This window comes from Callithrix jacchus, chromosome X, assembly GCF_049354715.1.
Source record: "Callithrix jacchus isolate 240 chromosome X, calJac240_pri, whole genome shotgun sequence".
NCBI classification, from domain to species: Eukaryota; Metazoa; Chordata; class Mammalia; order Primates; family Cebidae; genus Callithrix; species Callithrix jacchus.
Window position 1 is genome coordinate 9,524,434 of NC_133524.1, and position 11,013 is coordinate 9,535,446.

An 11,013-nucleotide genomic window follows, 5' to 3' on the forward strand; every position below is an offset into this window, starting at 1 on the left:
AACTTTAGACATGTGGATTATGAAATCTGTGCATTTCCTCTTTCCTTTTCTTGTCTCCTAAGAAAAACAGGTACTTAGCATCTTCCTGGGAAGAACACTGAGCTTAGAGTCAGAAAGTCTGTTGTGAGTCTTGTTTCTGCCACCATTCCACGGCCAAGTATGTGACTTAGGAAAGTTCATTCGTTCTTTAGTTTCAGTTTTGCTGAGAGAAACCCATATTTGAAATGTTTTAAATAAAGTCCTCCCCAAATGTTAGGCTGGCTCTGAGTAGACATGTGGTTGTCTTGAAAGAGGGTGTTTATTCACAGAGACAGAAAACAATATGTACAAAAAAGTCTTTTGAATAATGGAGGAATGTCTTCCCAGGAGCTTGCAGCCTGAAGCCTAAAATGCAGAATCACAAAAAAAAAAAAAGGCCTCCCACAACTGCCTTATGAGTTACTTTCAATCATCCTTCTGAAGAATGTAGCAATTAGCACTTGGGTTCCCAAGGGGAAGTGAATCTCAGTAAGACAACAAATATGTAGCAGATACTCTTCTACATACTCAGAATACAGCAAGAAAATAAAACTTCCGGCATGGCTTCTCCCCCTCTGGTAATTATGTTCCTGAGATTCCAGAGGTTATAGCATTGCAAAGATCTGTACAGTAGCAATTAGGAACAAAAGTAGCTAGCACAAAAGACATGCAGGTGGAAAAGGTTCTATGAACATGACAGAAAGTGCCCCACTATTAAAGCTGGAACTTTTGAAAAATTACACACACATTGTCTCAGAATTCTGCAGTGAGTTGATCTCCTGTGACATAAGTAGGTGACAAATCAGACATAGGTTAAGTATAGGATAACTAAGAAGATTAAGTAGAACAGAAGACAACAGATACTCCTGATGATGCTGGAAGCCAAATGAGAGGAGCTGCTGAGGATCCAAAGCAGAGAGGCATAGGCAGGGCTCAGGGCAATTTCCTGAAGTTCAGCTTTAGAGTGGGTTTCTCAGACCATGAGCAGCAATTTGCCCAGTGTTCAAGTTCCCAGGTCTAGGAATCAACAAGTCACTTCAGAAGCCACTCTCTATGTATAATTGATATTCTTCCTGAAACTTCGTATATGCTGATGCCTTAACTATATATGTTGATGTAAAGTATTCACTGTAGAAATTCATGTCACTCAAGGACTCACTGTCTTGGGTTTACCAAAAATCAAGTTAAAATAATGTATTAAAATATTTTACGGGCCAGGCGTAGTGGCTCATGCCTGTAATCTCAACATTTTGGGAGGCTGAAGTAGGAGGATAGCTTGAGCCCAGCAGTTCAAGACCAGCCTGGGTAACACAGGGAGACCTCATCCTACAAATATATATATAAAGAATACCTAGCGTAGTGGCACACACCTGTGGTCGCAACTACTCAGGTGGCTGAGGTGGGAGGATCGCTTGAGCCCAGGAGGAGGAGGTTACAGTGAGCTATGATCATGTCACTCCACTCCAGCCTGGGCAACACAGCGAGACCCAGTCTTAAAAAAATGAAAGAAAGAAAGAAAAAGATATTTTACAGAATACTAGCTCATTATGGCCCCGGACCTTCAGGATCAGAATTGGCTCTGCAACACGATACCCTAGTGATCCATGAGCACGTGTAAACACCACTGATTGAAGCTCTTTCTCTTCTCTTTGGTAAAATCCTTATTCCAATGACTGCAAATATCATCTATGTAGATGACTCCCATTATAAGACTATGTTTATACTATTATTATATCAAACTGCTACAACTTCCTACTTACCCTTTCTTTTTTTTTTTTGAAACAAGGTCTCTCTCTCCCACTGAGGCTGGAGTGCAGTGGTGTGATCATAGCTCGCTGCAACCTCGACCTCCGGGGTTTAAACAATCTTCTTGCCTCAGCTTCTCAAGTAGCCAGGACTACAGGCATGCGCCACCATGCTCAGTTATTTTTTTTTTGCAGAGATGGGGTCTTACTATGTTGCCCAGGCTGCTGTCAAACTCCTAGGCTCAAGGTGTCCTCCCACCTTAGATTCCCAAAGTTCTGGGATTACAGGCATAAGGCACCATGCCTGGAGTCCTCCTTATTCTGATTTGGGTAGCTGTGCTTTTTTTCCTCTGAGACAGAGTCTTGCTCTGTTGCCCAGACTGGAGTGCTGGAGTGCAGTGATGCAATCTCAGCTTACTGCAACCTCTGGCTCCTGGGTTTAAGCAATTTTCATGCCTCAACCTCTTGAGTAGCTGGGATTACAGGCATGCACCACCATGTCCAGCTAATGTTTTTGTATTTTTAATAGAGACCGGGGTTTTGCTATGTTGGCCAAGCTGGTCTCGAACTCCTGGCCTCAAGTGATCTACTTGCCTCAGCCTCCCAAAGTGCTGGGATTACAGGCATGAGCCACTGCGCCAGGCCTGGTAGTTGTGCTTTTAATGTAGAGTTTACAAGTGGTCTCTGTTTCCTAGAGTCACTGACAATGTGGCTTGGAGCTTGCCATTCTCTTTGGAGCTCTGTATGGCTTCTGGGAGAAGATAATGCAGAATTAAGCTGCCACTATGTTTCTATCAGAACTGGAAACTGTATTCTCGGACACTTTTTAAATGACATTCTTTATTCCCTCTGTTTTTCAGTTTTCTTTTTTGTTTTCTCTTCCTGAAACTGCTGTATTCAGCTACTGGACCTGCTTGAGTGGTCCTGTAATTTTCTCTTTTGTTATCCATTGCTGCTGGTCTTTTTGTTCTACTTCCTAGAAGATTGCCTCAACTTCATCTCAGGAAGTGAGCCCTGTGTGTGCACACCTAGAGCCGACTGGCATGTACATTCATATCTGTCAGCCTGTCTTCCAACTGCCAGCACCTACCACTCTTGGCTTGGGGACTTTCTATGGTGACCAGATTCCACTCCACTCTTGAGGGAAGCAAGTTGTAAAGGGGAGGAATTATTGTACTAGGGGACAGTCCTCAACTAATGACTGACCGGCTTCACTCACTCAGCATAGCTCCCTGGAGATCCCTCCGAGTTACTGCTGCATCAGTGGTTTGTTCCTTTTACTGCTGAGTAGTACTCCATAGCACAGACGTACCACAGTTCTCTACCACCCATCTGTTGAGGAACACTGAAAGCTGTTCATAGTTTGGGATCATTATGAATAAAGGTGTGATGAATATTCAGATGCAGGTTTTTATGTGAACATAAATTAATTTCTGTGCAAAAAATACCCAAGGGGGAAATTGCTGGGTGGTACGGTATTTGCATGTTTTACAGTGGCAGGATTTTAAAGAATCATCAACGCCAAGCTAAAAGGGTTTGGATTTCAAATAATAGCATGAAAAGTGTTCACAAACTTCTGGGTAGACGGGATGTGATCAGAGTCGCCCTATATGAGAAGTAAGAATCCCATGCAATATAGAGACTAAATTAGATGGGAAGAATCTGGGCCACGGTGATCAAAGGTAGGACAAGGTGCCTGAACTCAGACAGGGTCACTGAGGGAGGACAGGGGAAAAGGACCCAGAGGCAAGGTTCTTTGAGATCTTAGGGAGTTAATTCCACCGTTGGAAAAAAGATATACTTGTAAATATGCCTCTCTGGACTTCTTCAGCCCTCAGGAAGATGTTGGAAGAGAAATATAAACAAAGCAAAGCAAAATAGAAACTAGTTGTGGTTAAATGTATTTTAAATTAATGTGTCCATCTGACATTAAAAATGATTCCTATAAACGAAAACTATGGCTTCAATAATAGCTGAGAGAAGATTTTCCCCCTGATTTTTTCCAGTCTGCAGCCTCCAAGTACTGCTTTTAATAAAATAAAACACAATGTGCTTCTGTGGGTAAATTATTATTTTCCCCTAATATATTCTAATTCAAACTATTTTCAGAGCCTGATCTGAAAATTGCTCCCATATCTATAAAAAGCACATGTATTTTGAGAAATAAAAGATGAGAAACAAGACAAAAAAGATACTAAAAAAAAAAATGTTGCAGCCTGTCTGGTTACAACTTGAGCCAAGAATCTGAGAAAGAAAATGTCCTGAGAAAATTATTCTCTCCAACAGTTTCAGAAAAGAAAGAGCCCAGATAAAAATAAGCGTCTGGCAAATGGAGCCTGTGAAGAACCATCAAAAAAAGCCAATTTAAAAAGTATAGTATCTTACTTGCGCATCTTATTTTGGATACCTGAAAGATAAATTATTATTAATTTGTTAAAGAATGCTCCCAACTTTATCGCAGCCCCCTGCCTCTTTGTAGTTTCTTATAATAGGGTTAAAGTTGGCTGGTTTGTTTATTTGGGGTTCTTTTTTGGTAAAGTTGTTTTTCACAACAAAACCTTAGAAATAGAAAGCGAACCTACCATTCAATGTTTCAAAGCTAGCTGGTCAGGAAAGCCAGTTTCAGCAAAGAGGAAAAGCCATGCAAAACAAACAAGGAAATAGAAGGCCTGCAAAGACGTATTTGGACTTGGTTTTCTTCAGCCAAAGGAATAGCACAGTTGTTGCAATTTCGTTAGATAAAACAACTATGAACAACCCCAGTCAAAGAGACTATGGATTTCTGAATCCAAACACTGCTTTCCTTAAATTCATGTTTCTCTAATAGCCTCTTTCTCCAGCCTGTTCCTGTGTTCTGCTATACAAGGAACACACAGTTCCTGCTCCAAGAGTGAATTTAATGACACATCAGGCAATGTTTCAGTCGTAGAGCCATCCCCAGAACTCTGAAGCTGATTCCTCTAAGGATGTAAGAGGTATACCTCCTAACACCCTGAAGTGGGCAGGTGAGTTTTTTTCTGCCATATTTACAAATATCTGCACTCATCTTCAAAGGCTGCTAAGGATAGAGAGATTTTATAAAATCTGATGCACCAGAATCTGAATCCTTGAGTGACTCACTCAAGGACTCACTGTCCTGGGTTTAGCAAGAATCAAGTTAAAATAATGTCTTAAGATATTTTACAGGCCAGGCGTAGTGGCTTATGCCTGTAATCCCAACACTTTGGGAGGCTGAGGTACGAGAATGACTTGAGCCCAGCATTTCAAGACAAGTCTGGGTAACACAGGGAGACCTCATCCTACAAATATAAAAAAAATTACCCAGCATGGTGGCGCATACCCATGAAATCTCGGAGGAACACACAGTTCTTGCTCCAAGAGTAAATTTAATGAGACATCAGGCAATGTAGCTCGCAAATCCCGAATATCCCAGATTTTCTTGCATGTGAATATGTTCACTATCAAATCATAGCACATACACATGTGTTCTATATAACACATTTAGATAAATGTGACCTGTTTACTTTAATTACCATTATAGTTAGTTGTTAGGTGCTCGAGCATACATGACTTGTAGCCAAGAGAAGGTGGAGAACATAATTCCAAGCTTAAGTATCTTTGCATCTACAAAGCTTTTAAATCTTTTATCCATTAAACAAGGATATGGCTTTAAAACAACTCTTTTGTTCAAAAGCAGATCACATTCATGATGCCTGAATGGGCAGTTTCTGAACTCACTTTTTTAAAACCTTAATTCTTATCATCAATGTTTCAATGATAAGAAACTTCTGAGAGTTAAAAGAACTTGTTCTAACCCAATGTAAAGAAACTAAAAACTTTGACAAAAGGTTTGACGAAATGCTAACAAGAATAGACAATATAGAGAGGAATATAAATGAATTAACGGAGTTGAAAAACACAACATGAGAACTTAGCAAAATATGCACAAATTTGAATAGCTGAATTGATCAAGCAGAAGAAAGGATATCAGAGGTCGAAGAACAACTTAATGAAATAAAACGAGAAGACAAGAATAGAGAAAAAAGGATAAAAAGGAATGAACAAAGTCTCCAAGAAATATAGGACTATGTGACAAGACCTTATTTACGTTTGATAGGTGTACCTGAATGCGACAGAGAGAATGAATCCAAGCTGGAAAATACTCTTCAGGATATTATTCAGGAAAACTTTCCCAACCTAGCAAAGCGGGACAATATTCAACCCCAGGTAATACAGAGAACACCACAAAGATCTTCCTCAAGAAGAGCAACCCCAAGGCACATAATCGTTAGATTCACCAGGGTGGAAATGAAAGAGAAAATACTAAGGGCAGCCAGAGAGAAAGGTCAGGTTACCCACAAAGGCAAGCCTATCAGACTTACAGCAGCTCTCTCAGCAGAAACCCTACAAGCCAGAAGAGAGTGGGGGCCAATATTCAACATTCTTAAAGAACAGAACTTTCAGCCCAGAATTTCATATCCAGCCAAACTAAGCTTCACAACTGAAGGAAAAATAAAATCTTTTATGAACAAGCAAGTACTCAGAGATTTTATTACCACCAGGCCTGCTTTACAAGAGCTTCTGAAAGAGGCATTACACATAGAAAGGAACAACCAGTATTAGCCTTTCTAAAAATATGCCAAAAAGTAAAGAGCATCAACATAAAGAAGAATTTACATCAACGAATGGACAAAACAGCCAGTTAACATCAAATGGCAGTAACCCTAAATTTAAATCAACTAAATCCCCCAATCAAAAGATACAGCCAAAACCCAACTGTATGCTACATCCAGACCCATTTCACATGCAAGGATACACAAAGACTCAAAACAAAGGGATGGACAAAGATTTACCAACCAAATGGAGAGCAAAAATAAATAAATAAATAAATAAATAAATAAATAAATAAAGCAGGAGTTGCAATTCTCGCCTCTGATAAAATAGATCTTAAAGCAACAAAGATATAGTGGTAAAAGGATCAATGCAACAAGAAGAGCTAACGATCCTAATACCCAGATACATAAGACCTATAAAGAGACTTAGACTCCCTAGACTCCCACACAATAATAGATGGAGACTTCAACATCAATATTAGATAGATCAACAAGACAGAAAATTAATAAGGATATCCAGGACTCGAACTCAGATCCAGAACAAGCAAACTTAATAAACATTTATAGAGCTCTCCACTTTAAATACACAAAATATACATTCTTGTCAGTACCACATCACACCTACTCATAGGTTTAAATGAAATATTGATTGGCCATTATTAAGCACAATTATTGGCAGAAAAGAGGTTTTCAATACCCATTTTTAGAATAAAGCAACATTCCCGTTCTCTCTCCCTCTTTTTCTTCCTCTTTCTTCCTCTCCTTCACTCCTTTTTTTCTTTATTTCCTTCTCTCCTTTCTTTAAAAAAAAAAGAAAAAAAAACTTTAATTCTTTTGTGCCATATGCTTATGTACGTCCTGCCCATTAGATTGTCAGGAAATCAGCGTATTTACTAAGCATGTTCTCAAATGTAGGTAAGAGCATGTGACTCAGGCCTACACATGAGGATAGCCAGCCTCCAATGTGGCCCTCAATGACATTTACCCGCTGAAATTCACGTCCTTGAGTTGTCCACTCCCACATCAGCCAGGACGGTCCTGCACATCCAGTAGAAACAACAGTGTTTGATTTCCAAGGCTAAGTCCCAAAAAGCATCAACACTTTCACCTTGGCTTTTGGATCACCCACTCTGAAAATGCTGGGTGCCATGTTGTGAGGACATTGAAACAGCAGGCAGGAGAGGTCCACATAAACAGAACAGCTCACCAGTCACAGAGGGATCCACTGTGGAAGCACTTGAAAGCAGATTCTCCAGTCCCAGTCAAGCCTTCAGATGAACACAGCCTGGGCTGATGGCTGACTGCAACTTCCTTAGCACTCAGAGCCAGAACCACTGCGTTAAGTTACTTCCAAATTCCTGACCCTCACAATCCATGAGAGATAAATAATGACTGCCTTTGCTTTCTCTTAAGCCACTATATCTTGGGATGATTTATTACACAGCCATTGTAACTGGAATGCACATATACATGTATATACCAAACACAGATTACCCAGAAAATGACTCAACTCTACTATGAACAAACTTTCACCAAGGTCTCAGCCCTTCCAGAAGGTTATTCAGTGGATCAGATCAAATAATGTTTTATTCTTGGTCTTTAAAGGATCCAAACATTGACTGTGAATATTTTGCATATTGATTACATTTTTCATCTTAGAGCCAATGCATGTCCTCCTATAATGTTCCTTTTTCTAGTTATATTCTGATGAAGAAGGGTGTGGAGATAGTCTAAATGCCTCTCCAAATTTTTCCACAACTGTCTAGATATGACTGTCCACAACCCATGTGAGTTACGAAATTACGTGATATATCATCTAATTGACAAAAACCAGGAATCAAATTGAGACAGTATAGAACATGATTTAGTTTTTTCTATAAAAGCAAGCTTGGGTGAGCCCAGTGGCTCATGCCTTTAATCCCAGCACTTTGGGAGGCCAAGGCGGGTGAATCACTTGAGGCCAGGAGTTCGAGCCAGCCTGGCCAACATGGCAAAACTCTGTCTCTACTAAAAGTACAAAAATTTGCTGGGCATGGTGGTGCACACCTGTAATCCCAGCTACTCAGGAAGCTATGGCAGAATAAATTACTTGAACCCAGAAGGTGAAGGTTGCAGTGAGCTGAGATCACATCACTGCACTCCAGCCTGGGTGAAAGAGTGAGACTCTGTAAAAAAAAAAAATAATAAAATAATAATAATAAAATCCTTAAAAGCTTAATGATTTAATAGAATTTAAGAAAAATATTGAGATAAAATTTAAAGTATTCTATCAAATTTTACATTGAAGTGAAATTAACCTCGTTTGTTTTTTTTTAAATGTATGCATGTAATGGACTGAATATTAGATGTACTAGATGGTACACTGTGAACAAGACTATACTGGATATACCACACCCTTTATTTTTATTATTTTTGTTTGAGACAGAGTCTCACTCTGAGCCCAGGCTAGAGTGCAGTGGCGCAATCATAGCTCACTATAGCCTCGACCTCCCCGAAGCACTTTATTTTTAATAAACACAATGCGATTCCTATAAACCAGGCTTGCTGCACCTGCTGTGTGTTTCATACGTTGCCACACCTATACCGAGATGAAATTCTTATCATGTTAGCCAAAGCCTCTTTCAGTCAAATATATCGAATTATATTCATAAAATCAAATGTATGACATTTGCTCACAGGAAAGTGGAATAACTCAGTTCGTGTGAAATTATATGAGCAAACTCACTATCCAGAAGACCCCCTAAAGAGAATCCAGCCTGTCATGCACAATAAAATCTAAAACAAAAATTAAGAAGGTTCTCTCACCATAGCAGGGAGTTTCTCAAGCACAGAAAACTGCCTTCTATATTCTGGGGAATTACCCAAAATATAAAATGCCTATTTGTCCCTCTTTCAGCCAGATGTTTCTCCAGCTGCAATACCGCCTCCTGTTTGGAAAGTCTGCCCTCTAATCCCACAAGGAAACATCTTGTAAAAACAAGGAGAAAAATTTAGTAAGTGACTATTTTGCTTTCTTGGAAATCTGGATTTAATTTTTCATTATTTACATCAAGAGAAAAGAAACATGGCAGAAAGTGGCTTTTTCATGTACCTTTAAAAAAAAAATTTGTTGAGCATTTCCTGTGACCAGACAGTGGTTCTAAGCATTCAGTTATTCAAATAGGATTGCTCATGTAATCTCCCCATGTTGAGATTAGAACTGTTATCCCCCTTTTCACAATAAGGAAACTGAGGCTCAGAGACAATAGGAAATTTCAGCCAGTTCATACGGCTAGTAAGAGGCAGGACAAGAGTTTGAACCTGGGAAGTCTGATCCCAAAGCCTACACCCTTAACCATTACTCTATGCCCCTGGTCACTTGAATTCATAAAATCAGCCTCCCAGAGCATCTGCTCTTAGTGGCTTTAAAACAAGCTATTTTATCATCTTTCCCATGGTGCAGAACATAATGGAATTCCCAAGAAATCTGGGAGTTCCCTGTACAGGTGTTACATACCTTCTACAAGTCCCTCATACCTTCCAGAAACCTTGCAAAGATGCCGGTGAGACTGCTTCATATTATCAATGTACAAAGCAATGCACTGTAAGGGGTTTTCCTGACTTATAAGATCGTAATTGAAAAACTAAGTACTTCTAATTCAACTACCACAAGAAATTCCAAAAACAGAGTGCCTTTTAAGGAAATGTTTATAGTCAGGGATTAGGGTTGGTGGCTTGGTGTCAAGACAAGCAGCATCAAGAAAGACTTAATTGTTGTTCTAGTCCTGTGTGTTCTAGCCTTATGTAGTATGCTGTATGTGTTCTTTCTTTCTTTATTTTATTTTATTTTATTTTGAGACAGGGTCTCACGCTGTTGCCCAGGCTGGAGTAAAGCTCCAGCTCACTGCAGCCTCTACCTCCTAAGCTCAAGCAATCCTCCCACCTCAGCCTTCCAAGTAGCTGGGACTGTATGCATGTAATAGACAGGCACTTGTCACCACACCCAGCTAATTTTTGTTTTTTGTTTTTTTGTAGACACAGGGTTTCATCGTATTACCCAGGCTGGTCTCTAGCTCCTGACCTCAAGCCATCCACTTGCCTCAGCCTCCCAATGTGCTAGGATTACAGGCTTGAGCCACCACGTTAGGCCTGTACGTGTTCCTGACCAGTTTTACGATGAGAAACACAGTGGCCAACTCAAAATGAAAGTAAACTTGTAAAACATAGTTAATCTAGGGGAATCAATAGCTAATATGTAATTAAGGAAAACATAGCAATTTGTACATTGGAAAGTGACTTGACTTTACTAATGGCAAGCTGTTTGCTGGAAACACACACACACTCACACACACAAGGTTATGAAATGGTAAACAGTAAGTGTGTTTCCTTTTGTAACAGGAACTCAGTAATTCACTACTGGGAAGTTTTCTAAAATCTCACCCTACAGAAAAAAGACTTGGAGTGAATGTAAAGTGTTAAGGCAGTTGATGGCTGAGGAACTGTCCAGTTATCAAAATGGCATGTGGACGACGGTATCTGAGTGAGATGGATACCACTAACCATAAAATAGGTGAGCCCCATAACAGCTTGACAAAGTTAAGCACCTTAGGAGAGCAATGATAATAAAGATGACATAGCAATTAAAATATCATCTTGAG

The 11,013-nt window shown here is 39.7% G+C and overlaps 1 long non-coding RNA gene across 1 annotated transcript in view; it reads right to left on the minus strand.

The window, feature by feature from the left end:
• The window catches only part of LOC108589886 (uncharacterized), a 269,914-nt gene extending 259,941 nt beyond the window's left edge, over positions 1–9,973 (minus strand). The window contains exon 1 of the long non-coding RNA XR_013531725.1: positions 9,873–9,973. This is a non-coding gene — a long non-coding RNA (uncharacterized LOC108589886). The remainder of the gene's footprint in view (positions 1–9,872) is intronic.
• Between the last annotated feature and the right edge of the window lie 1,040 nt (positions 9,974–11,013).